Source organism: Alosa alosa, chromosome 18 (assembly GCF_017589495.1).
Source record: "Alosa alosa isolate M-15738 ecotype Scorff River chromosome 18, AALO_Geno_1.1, whole genome shotgun sequence".
NCBI classification, from domain to species: Eukaryota; Metazoa; Chordata; class Actinopteri; order Clupeiformes; family Clupeidae; genus Alosa; species Alosa alosa.
The window spans coordinates 18267480-18277479 of NC_063206.1; the positions used below are offsets into that span (position 1 = coordinate 18267480).

Below are 10000 nucleotides of genomic sequence, written 5' to 3' on the forward strand. Positions count from 1 at the left end.
ACACACATACGCACTCTCTCACACACACATGCACTGTACGCGAATGAGTGCGAGTGAAAGAACGGTGACGTCAAGATGATTGAAAGATCGAGTCGGGCAGGGCAGTCGCGCTGGTTGTAGTTCTTCAGCTCCCTTGGCTCAGTAAGACCATAGGCAGAACTTCGAAAATGAGACTACGTTACCCTTAGTGCATTGCGTGTGAAGGGACGTGCGCCCTGACGCAAAGAACCAGCTAGCTATCTGCTGCGTTGTGAAGCTTGATAGGTTCTGCCTTTCTACACGAACTAGAAAAAAATCTTCCTCTTGTGGATTATATTTGCCTTTTAGAGATTAAGAGATTCAGTCCTGTAAGATTATGTGTATCGCTGTCTGCTTTCCAGTTATTTGAAGATAACTGTAAAATCAGGTACAACTCTGTGACTTAAGAAAATATTACATTTAGCCCAGCCTTTCTTTAATCAGTTTCTTTAATACTCATCGATTAATACTGACTGTTGTCCAACAGCTCGTTTACAATTACCCGATAAGACCTGGCATTTGAGTTAAGACGTTGAAATATTAAACATAGCCCATAAAAATGTTTTATGCCCTCAGCACGCCTCTCACTTCACCGTACTTGGTTCCCAAGCGGCTAACGTGGTCGAAATCCGGAGCACTCCTGCACGTTTAAATTGATAGAACAGGCTATTTCTTCACAGGCTGGGGTTCATATGGGCCTCACCGTTCCTTGGAAAGAAAAATGTGTATAATTATGTCTCTGGGGTCGGAGAAGTAAAACTTTAAATTAAAAACAGACATCGCCAAAAAGAGAGGGGGAAACAGAAATAATACAGGGGCCTTAAAGCTTTGTTTAACGGGACAGAGATAAGACATTCCTCAGCACGGAATTCGCCAACAAACCCTCAATTGAATCCCGCGGTGTTTGTCTATTGTAAGCACTGTACACACTGACAGTGCCAACACTGTTTCAGAATAAACCCGCGACGCCTCTGCGAGGACATGCTTTGAGTTCAAGTCGGGGTCATGCGCTCAAATAGTGTGATGAATAATGATTAATGTCGATATAATGCTAAAGGGTCTTAAAATGTTGCTTAGGTGGTTGAGGGATGAGTGATTTATCTCCGTCTACAGAGGAAGAGGGGTGAAAACTACGTGGCCTCGGTGGGTTCATTAGCTCCAGAAGTCGTCAGTCTGAGGTCTGGGAACCCCGGGCCAGGTATCCTGCTGGAGATCCCGAACTGCCAGGCGAAATGCCAATGACACGGCTATCCATCAAGCAGACATTACCATGCTGTTAGCAACTAATTAACAAATACAATCAACGTGGAAACTGAGCAAACAAAGAAAACTCAGCGGGGAGCAGTCGAGGGTCGACCGGGGGAGGTGAGCCGAGCCGCCGGGGGCACCCAGTCGGACCACGCATACGACGATAATTAAACCTCTGGCTCCTATCAGTTCACCACAACCGCACCGTGATGTTGTCAGGCTTTTCTGAGCAACGCCTGAAAATAACAAGCGATGGGTGTTTTAGGCTATGGCGGAGAATAAATCCACTCAACATAGCCTAGTATTTCATTTGTTTATTAAAATGAAAATGTAATGCATATTAGATGTTAATTCCAAAGAGGGTAATTTATAGCCTAAAACCAACCTGTATATTATGCCTGCCTATAATTATATTATATTATTTTCTAATAAAGAGCCAAGGTATCTGTATGCATATGCATATAGACATTTTTATTCCCGAGAATGAAATAGGATATTCATATATGAAGTCCAGAATTAAATTATTGTCATTTTTGGTTATAGTGATGTGTCACAAGTATCAATGTAATATTGCATTATATAGGCTAATCAGTCAAATTTTCCAAACCATGAAATTATTTTAGTGATCATTTGAATATGATCAAAATATTTTTAACTTTGATGTACGTGTTATTTGTATTAGAAAGAAAATGATGTAGCTTGGATAAAAAAAATGCTGTCATATTTTAAGTTTTGCATTTCTCATTTTTTTCCCCACAGAATTTATTTATTAGTCCTCCATTGCTCCACAGTGGCAATTCTAAAGTCAGGAAAACGCGCTGCTCACCGAAGTTTTGCTCTTGAGTTATTGCCTTGGACAGTTGCTGGCAGAGGCTAAAATAAACCCCAAGTCATAAAACTGTCCGTAACTTGTTAGAGGCTAATTCTACGGGAGATAGCCTACACGTGGAGTGGCGGGCATGGTCTAGAAACAGCGTGCGCTCCGCAAATCGTCTCCGGAGTCCAGTGGCCCGGGAAACAAATTCAACCAAAAATGACCCAGCAATATGCTAGGAAACGCTACTTTTGTAATTATCGGGCGGCAATTGTTACTTTAATATTTCCGATCCCCTAGAGAAGGGGACGGGGTCATTTGCATAGGGTAGCTTAGGGCGGTCCCCTCTGTGACAGACTCGGTGCACCCCTTGGGGGACCAAACACGGATTAATCCAATTTAAATAAGTTTTCTTGGAAGACTTTGCTGAGACAATGGGGCAAACAATGTGGTCTCCAGACCGCTGCGCTCCCTGCCGCACGTTTGCATGAGAATCCGCTCACAGAGCGAGTAGAGGTGGGGTTGCCGGCTTCGAGGAGTGACCGAGGGATTAACCTACTACTGTGCAGGAATGTTTAGCCCCTCACTGTCCCTTTGTGATTGGTGAAGCTTACGCCCGCACATTAGTGCACTAATCCCCTTGCACTCTATTTTCCGAGGGCGTTAATTATGGTCTGCAAGCTACATATTAATTAAAACAGCTCAGAGGTGCGCAGGGTCTTTTCAGAAGCCGTCACAGTGAATGGGTTTCCTGAGAATGGCGGGTGTCGGCCAAACTTGTGTCATTTCGCAACAAACAGAAATGTATGAAATCAAAAGTGTAAAGGTGAGCGTATTGGTGCTGCCAAAAATGTAGTAATGGGGTGATTTTCCAGGAAAGGGACATATGGTGGGTCATGTCATTGGAAAACACATGCCTGTCAAGGCCAGGAGCAGACACACTTGTCAACAAACAAACAAACAAACACAAACGCACACGTGCATGCACGCACCACATGTGTCCATGCTACTGATACATAATAGCCACACATTGTAATAACCATGTTATTTGGAAATGTTGGGTTCATGAATACATAAATGAAAATGAAATTAATCCAGTGGCCTGTTGCTCAATGACAAGTGTTGAACTGGACTAGACTAAAGGGCTTAAATGGAGACGTATGTGTGAAGACTGAGCCTCACATGGAAGACACTGGGAGAGGAGCAGGACTGGGAAACAGCTGTGCTGCATTCTCTCTCTCTCTCTCTCTCTCTCTTTCTCTCTCTCTCTCTGCTTAACACTTTTATCTCTCTCTGTGTTTTACTCTTTCATTTCCATGTGGGTCCACTAAACCCTCTTGGTCTTACAATAGAGACAGAATGAGAGAACAACACAGGGGAATGTAGAGAAGACAGTTCTGTTCAGAGTGTGAGAGACTGTTGTTATAAATCCGAACTGCCTAAGAAATAGGGCTGTAACGATTTGCGATTCGAAACCGAATCCACGATACTGTGTCGCGGTGTGAAACCGCAGAACCGCGACACACCCTTTCTAGTGTTTATGCTTATATAAGCAACAACACACATCTCCCGCTTTACTTAGCCTACCGGTAGCCTACGTTGTCCAAAAATAAATAAACAAATAATAATGTCATACCTCTCCTTGCTTTCATTGTAGACTATGTGTTCAACTTTACCAAACAGTAGACTATAAAAGTAAACCCCCTCTCCTTGCCCCGCTCTCGCGCTCCCTCTCCCTCTCTTTCCTGCTCAGTGAACACACACGACTCAGCCAACACAATAAAAAAAAAGATTCACAATCGTGAAAGCAAGGACGCATAGAAGACGACTAGCTAAATTACTATTAAATCCGCTTAGCATCATTATCATGCTACACATAATTTAAAACTTTTGCATTCAAGTTGACTGATCATCTCAATACCAACGTTTCCCAAAAGTGCCTGTCCCAAGGGAAATTGAACAGTCCAATCAGTAGGCCTAGACTATGATAAGCTAGCCAACTATGCTACTTTGTTTACAATATTTCCAGGCTTCAACCTGACAGCTGAATTAAAGAGGTAGAGTTGTAATAAAAATAGTAGGCTATAGGCTAATCTGCATAAAGTGTGCTGTCCTGTCATGAATATCAGTCATTGAGTAAAATCTTTTTATATCAGGATATACAATAATACAGATATATTATAGCCTACTATATATTATATTGCAAAATCCACTGGACTTCTAATGTTATTTAATAAAATGTCCCCCCCCCCAGAGTCTGGGAGCACTGAATCACCTAACTCTTAGGGATGTTACCTTGCTGTGGCAAGACTTCTTCCAACAGATTTAGCTATAATGTATCCATCTTTAGACATTTAACATTAGCTTTTTTAGTGCCATGGAGTTCGTTTTTTCTGTAGGCTGGTTTAAATTATTCACCGGTGTGCCTCTGTGTAGGCTTTTGGTGATGATGGCCATTTGTCATTTGCAGCTCAGGTGATTGGCACCAAAAATCATATTTTATAATGAAATTCTACGACGGTCATTTTCAAAGTTCTTGGGCTGGAGTATACCATGCAAGCTTAGCATTAACCAAGGCAGTCTGTCACTCTCACTCTAGGTTTATTTCCTATCTCTATGGTCTTACAGCTCTTTATTGTGGCCATACCGTCCCAGTTATGTCTGCCTCTTTTAAAGTTGAGTGGCTAATGCAGTCAGACTAAAGTTGGCTTTATTGTTGCTTGTTACAGCGCCCGCGAGTATTAATGTTTCTTTTTTCCTTCCTTAGGCATCTGACTTTGTATGATGGCTATCTGAATGCAAAGTCACCTAGCTCAAGAATTCAAAAACAGTATGGCTTTCAGGAGCTCTCAGTTTATGAACTTTTGCACACAGTGTTAATGTGACCTTGTGTTTTTTTTAGTGTGTGTGTGTGTGTGTGTGTGTGAAGATGGTTATCACATAGAGGTTATGTAAACATGTGTATTATTTAAGAATATCTCCTCCACAGGTGTTCTGATCAAATCCAGATGGATGCACATACGTACCTTTATCAAACCCATTCAGTCATACACACACACACACGCACATGCTCAAAAGACACATACACATACAAAAACTCAGACTCATGTACAAAACTGTCCACATAGGCCAACACACACATAGACATAAACACATTCAACATACATCCACACACGGACACACACTCACAAAAACACACACACACAGGCCACACACACCCAGACATATATACAAGCCCCGCAACAGCAGTCTCTTCTCATGTCCCTAGCACCCAAACAGCAGCACCAGAAATGGAGGCGGTGATATGTGGCCGTGTGTGATCTCTTGTGACAGTGCTTACAGAGAGGAAAAAAGGAAGAGGCTGTTAGCGCGTCGCTCACGTGTTAGTCCGATGCTCCTGCAGCTCGCAAACGAGCAGATCTAATTAGCCGGCCACTCCGGTCATGGAGCTGGACACAATGGGAGCGCTTGTGCTCGTCTACTCGTCTCTGCACTCCCCACAGACTCTTATCTTGTAGTGGGAGAGGTGACTGGCAGGTGAGGATACTGTAACGTGGGGTTTTTGTGATGTCTGCCGCCTGTCGTTCCTGAACAGTAAGGGAGGATAGAGTTTAAAAGAGGCCGCGGCTCAAATGATAGAGGCAGCCTTCATGGAATACATTTAACCTGCATGCTATTCAGTATCTTCTTATGCAGTCCTTCAAGAATACATTTACTACTGTGTATTTGCAATACATTATAGTAAGAGAGATTACTACTGAGGTAGTGCTTATTTCTCAACAATTCGCTTATTGTTCTGATTCCGAAACATGCGTACTGATGTTTCTCCCTTCAGTGCTTGCTGCAGCCACAATGCCAACGGGGATACGGAGTTAATATTTTAACTGAAGTGGGATAGGTCAACTGAGAGCCTGCCCCACAGTTCTAAATGCTCTGCTTTATACTTCCTTCCCCAGAGATGTTAATGGTGAACTAGCTGGAAGCACGCACACACTGTCTCAGTCAGGTCAGTGGTGTGTTGAAAAGTAGCCCAGGTAGTAAATGTCAAAGTTCTTTACCTCTGCTTTGGTTTAGTTGACTCGAGACATCAGACTGCATCTAAACCTCTAATGGGACGCATTACATTTTATGTGTCTGAAAAGGGAAGCCCTTTTTATCCTTTAAAGTGTGTGTGTGTGTGTGTGTTTATCTGTGTGAGTGTGATACACTTTTGCCCTAAAGCCTTTCAACAGAGTCTGAGGGTTAAGGGAGCTGAATAGTGAATAATGACACAAGGAAAGAGCAAGTGAGAGAGAGGAGGAAGGAGGGGGAGAGAGAGAAACAGAAAGATAGATAGATAGATAGATAGATAGATAGATACTTTATTGATCCCCAAGGGGAAATTCAGGGGGTCTCAGTAGCATACAGACATCACACACAACATGCACTTACAGCAGAAATGGTTAATATAAGTATAAGTATAAACATATAACCAAACTCCACTGTACAATAGAGACAGTAGGAGATAAGAAAAACTAACAAAACTAAATACTAAATATACTATATAAATTAAATGTAAAAAATCCAGTGTGCTTGAGGGTGATCAAGCATGAGACGCTTGTAGTTTTACAGGGCCTGTAGTTCTGTGTGCATGGTGAGGTGCTCAAGAGAGTGAGTGTCATGGTGAAGGTGCAAAAGTAGTCCAACAGTAGTCCTGTAGTTCTGTGTGTATGGTAAGGTGCTCAAGAGAGTGAGTGTCATGGTGAAGGTGCAAAAAGTAGTCCAACAGTAGTCCTTTAGTTATGTGTGCATGGTAAGGTGCTCAAGAGAGTGAGTGTCATGGTGAAGGTGCAAAAAGTAGTCCAACATTAGTCCAACAGTGCAACAGTGCAATAATAAGGTCTAGAGACCAGCATAAATACTATGGAGAGTAAAGTATAATGTAGACAAGGTAATATAATAAACTATAAAAAACTATGTCAGTGCAAGAACAGGTTGAGGTAATAGGGTTACAGCCATTCAGTATTGTAGCAGAAGCCATTGATCATGTGTGCTAATATAGCATGAAAAACAGTGTAGCAGGAAAACAGTAGTAAAAACATTAGGCTGTGGACATTAGTAAAACAGTAGTAAAACATGAGTAACGCAGTAGTGGGCAGTCAGTACTCAAACATGGAGAGGGTGGAGAGGCAGACAGACTAAGCAGAGAAGTCTATCTCTCCTCTTCCCTTTAGTGAAGCATTGAACAGTTCAATGGCCCTGGGGACAAATGACTTCCCTCAGCCTTTCAGTTGTGCATGGCAGTGAGCCAAGTCTCCAGCTGATCAAGCTCTTTTGCTTTTTAATAGTACTGTAGAGTGGATGGCATTCATTGTCCAAGATGTTGATCAGTTTGTTCAGGGTCCTTTTGTCAGATATTGAAGTGATGCACTCCAGTTCAGCTCCCACTACAGAGCCAGCCTTCCTTATCAGCCTGTCAAGTCGCCCAGCATCCTTCTTCTTTGTGCTTCCTCCCCAGCATACCACTGCATAGAAGAGGACGCTGGCCACAACAGACTGGTAGAACATCCTGAGGAGCTTGCTGCACACATTGATGGACCGCAGCCTCCTCAGGAAGTACAGCCTGCTCTGCCCTTTCTTGTAGTGTTGGCTGACCAGTCCAGTTTATTGTCCAGGTGGAGACCCAGATACTTGTAGGTGCTTACCACCTCCACATTGACCCCATCAATGGAGACTGGTAGCAAAGCGGGCTTAGACCTGCGGAAATCCACCACCATCTCCTTGGTCTTGGTTGAAGTGTTGAGTTGAAGGTGATTGAGTTTGCACCATTGCTCCTGTACACCAGGCTCCTGTACTCCTCCTCTTGCTCGTCCCTGATACACCCCACAATTGCAGTATCGTCAGAAAACTTCTGCATGTGGCATGACTCAGTGTTGTAGCAGAAGTCAGATGTGTACAGGGTGAACAGGACTGGAGAGAGCACAGTTCCCTGTGGCGCTCCGGTGCTGCTGATCACAGTGTCAGAGAGAAAGAGAGAGAGTGTCACAGTGTCAGAGAGAAAGAGAGAGAGACTGCTGTTTAACGCTCTACAGGTTGACATTCCTCTACCCAGTGTGAACATATGAAGTGTGTGTGTGAGTCTCTGTGTGTGTGTGTGTATGAGAGAGAGAGAGAGAGAGAGAGAGAAAGAGGCGGTGAAGTGAGAGAGGAGGAGGGAGAGACACAGACAGATGTTTTCAATCAGGTATGTCTACTGCTGTAATCCTAGGGTCGGCCAGAGTCAGTGCATCGACACACATTATCATCTGGCCGCAGCCAGGCGGAACATTGCCTGGATGCTCCCCTGTTTACTGGGGCTTGGACTCATTAGCTGTGGTTTTCTCAAGCCATGCAGACAATGGGCTGTGACTGCAGGAGATCCATGCTGAAGATAACTTTGTGTGTGTGTGGGTGTGTGTGTCTGTGTGTGTCTGCGTGTGTGTGTCACATCAAAATTGTACCACCTTACAGTAAATGTATTACCTCTAATTTGTGCTCTTATATAAAATGAAATACTAAATACAAATCTAAAACAATTATATTCACTATGTATATGAAACGTATAGTATGAACTCCATGCAACAAACTCTTTTGCCATTTTATTATTGACATTCTATGAGATCTTTATCTTTGATGGCCGATTACATTTTCCTCAGCATTGAGGATGCAGGCTTGAACACATTTCTGGAGAGGTGTTTTTCAGAATAGTTTCTTCAGCTGCTCTTTGCAGGAGGGGTTGTCTTGTTCCACCTTTCCCTTTAAAATACCCCAAAGGTGTCCTTCTGGATTCAAGTCAGGTGATATACTTGGCCAGGACATATGTTTTATAAGTCTTTAGAAACTTACTTAAATATTCCTCATCTGGGAGTCATCTTGTCAGCCAGTGTTTTGGTACATCCTCAGCATTCATTGGGCCATCTGTAAGTGTCCCCTCCCCAGCACCAGCAGCATGTCATCACAGTCCCACCAGGACTAGATATTCACTGTGGAAATCCTGGTGCTTTACTCCAATCAAGCTGGACCCCATCTCAGCCAAAGAAATGTATCTTGGTCTCATTTGACCAATTGAATGTGCTCCCAATATTCCTCAGGCTTCTTTTTATTTCCTTTGGCAAAGCTTAATCTTACAGTTTTGTGTCAAAGATCAAGCAAGGTTTTTTGTTTTGGACGTCATCCATAGAGGTGGACCTCAGTCAGGTTTCCACAGCCTTATGCAAAACTTTAACGAGATTTTCAACAAATAAAAAAAGAAACTATTGTGAATGGTTGGTGTTTTCACTGAGAGATGCAATGCGATTAATAAGTGTTTTATCTTCTCACAATAATTATTCCAGGTAAATGTGACAATGGATGTCTAAAAATCTGACTATCAATAAATAAATAAAATGTCTTTTCATCAGATCACATAAAACATGCTAACTTTTATTATGTCATCTGTGTTCCTGTTTTGCGAAATAAGCTGTATTGACACATTTGAAAAAACACCCTAATAAAGCATATCAACTTTTTTTGCCATATTTGCGATTTATGAGAGCTTCTTTTTTATTTTCTAGTTTCCTCATTTTTTATTTCACAATTTAGATTTGCACAGGTTAATGCTGTCTGAGCTGTCACAGTCACACATTTTCTCTATTTTCCCCCCTCTGCCAGGAGTAGGAAGCCCTACCCTCGCCCATCGATTTCTCAAAGCTACATTGCGCAAGTAGTAAGACAACCACTGCAGCTCTCATTTGTGCTAATATACAGTAGTTTGTTCTATTCCTGCTGGTAGACAGCACTAGATGGACTTACCTATGAGCATTGCTAGGGCTTTAGTTAACAGTGATCAGGTATAAAATAGAGCTTGATCTTCAAAATATGATCATCAGAGTAAAGTAAATATAATTTTATTGTAATAAAGCA

General features: G+C 42.5%; 1 protein-coding gene across 4 annotated transcripts in view; it reads right to left on the bottom strand.

Annotated features, from left to right (window-relative positions):
* Positions 1-10000, bottom strand: part of pkdcca (protein kinase domain containing, cytoplasmic a) — a 49870-nt gene that overhangs the window by 28936 nt on the left and 10934 nt on the right. For 3 of the 4 annotated variants that reach the window (XM_048268923.1, XM_048268921.1, XM_048268924.1), the window contains exon 1: positions 1-15. This exon is cut by the window's left edge and continues 1093 nt beyond it. The gene's annotated coding sequence lies outside the window, so the exon portion shown is untranslated. Of the gene's footprint in view, positions 16-10000 lie in introns of those variants that run through there. The other variant, XM_048268922.1, reaches the window with a different exon arrangement.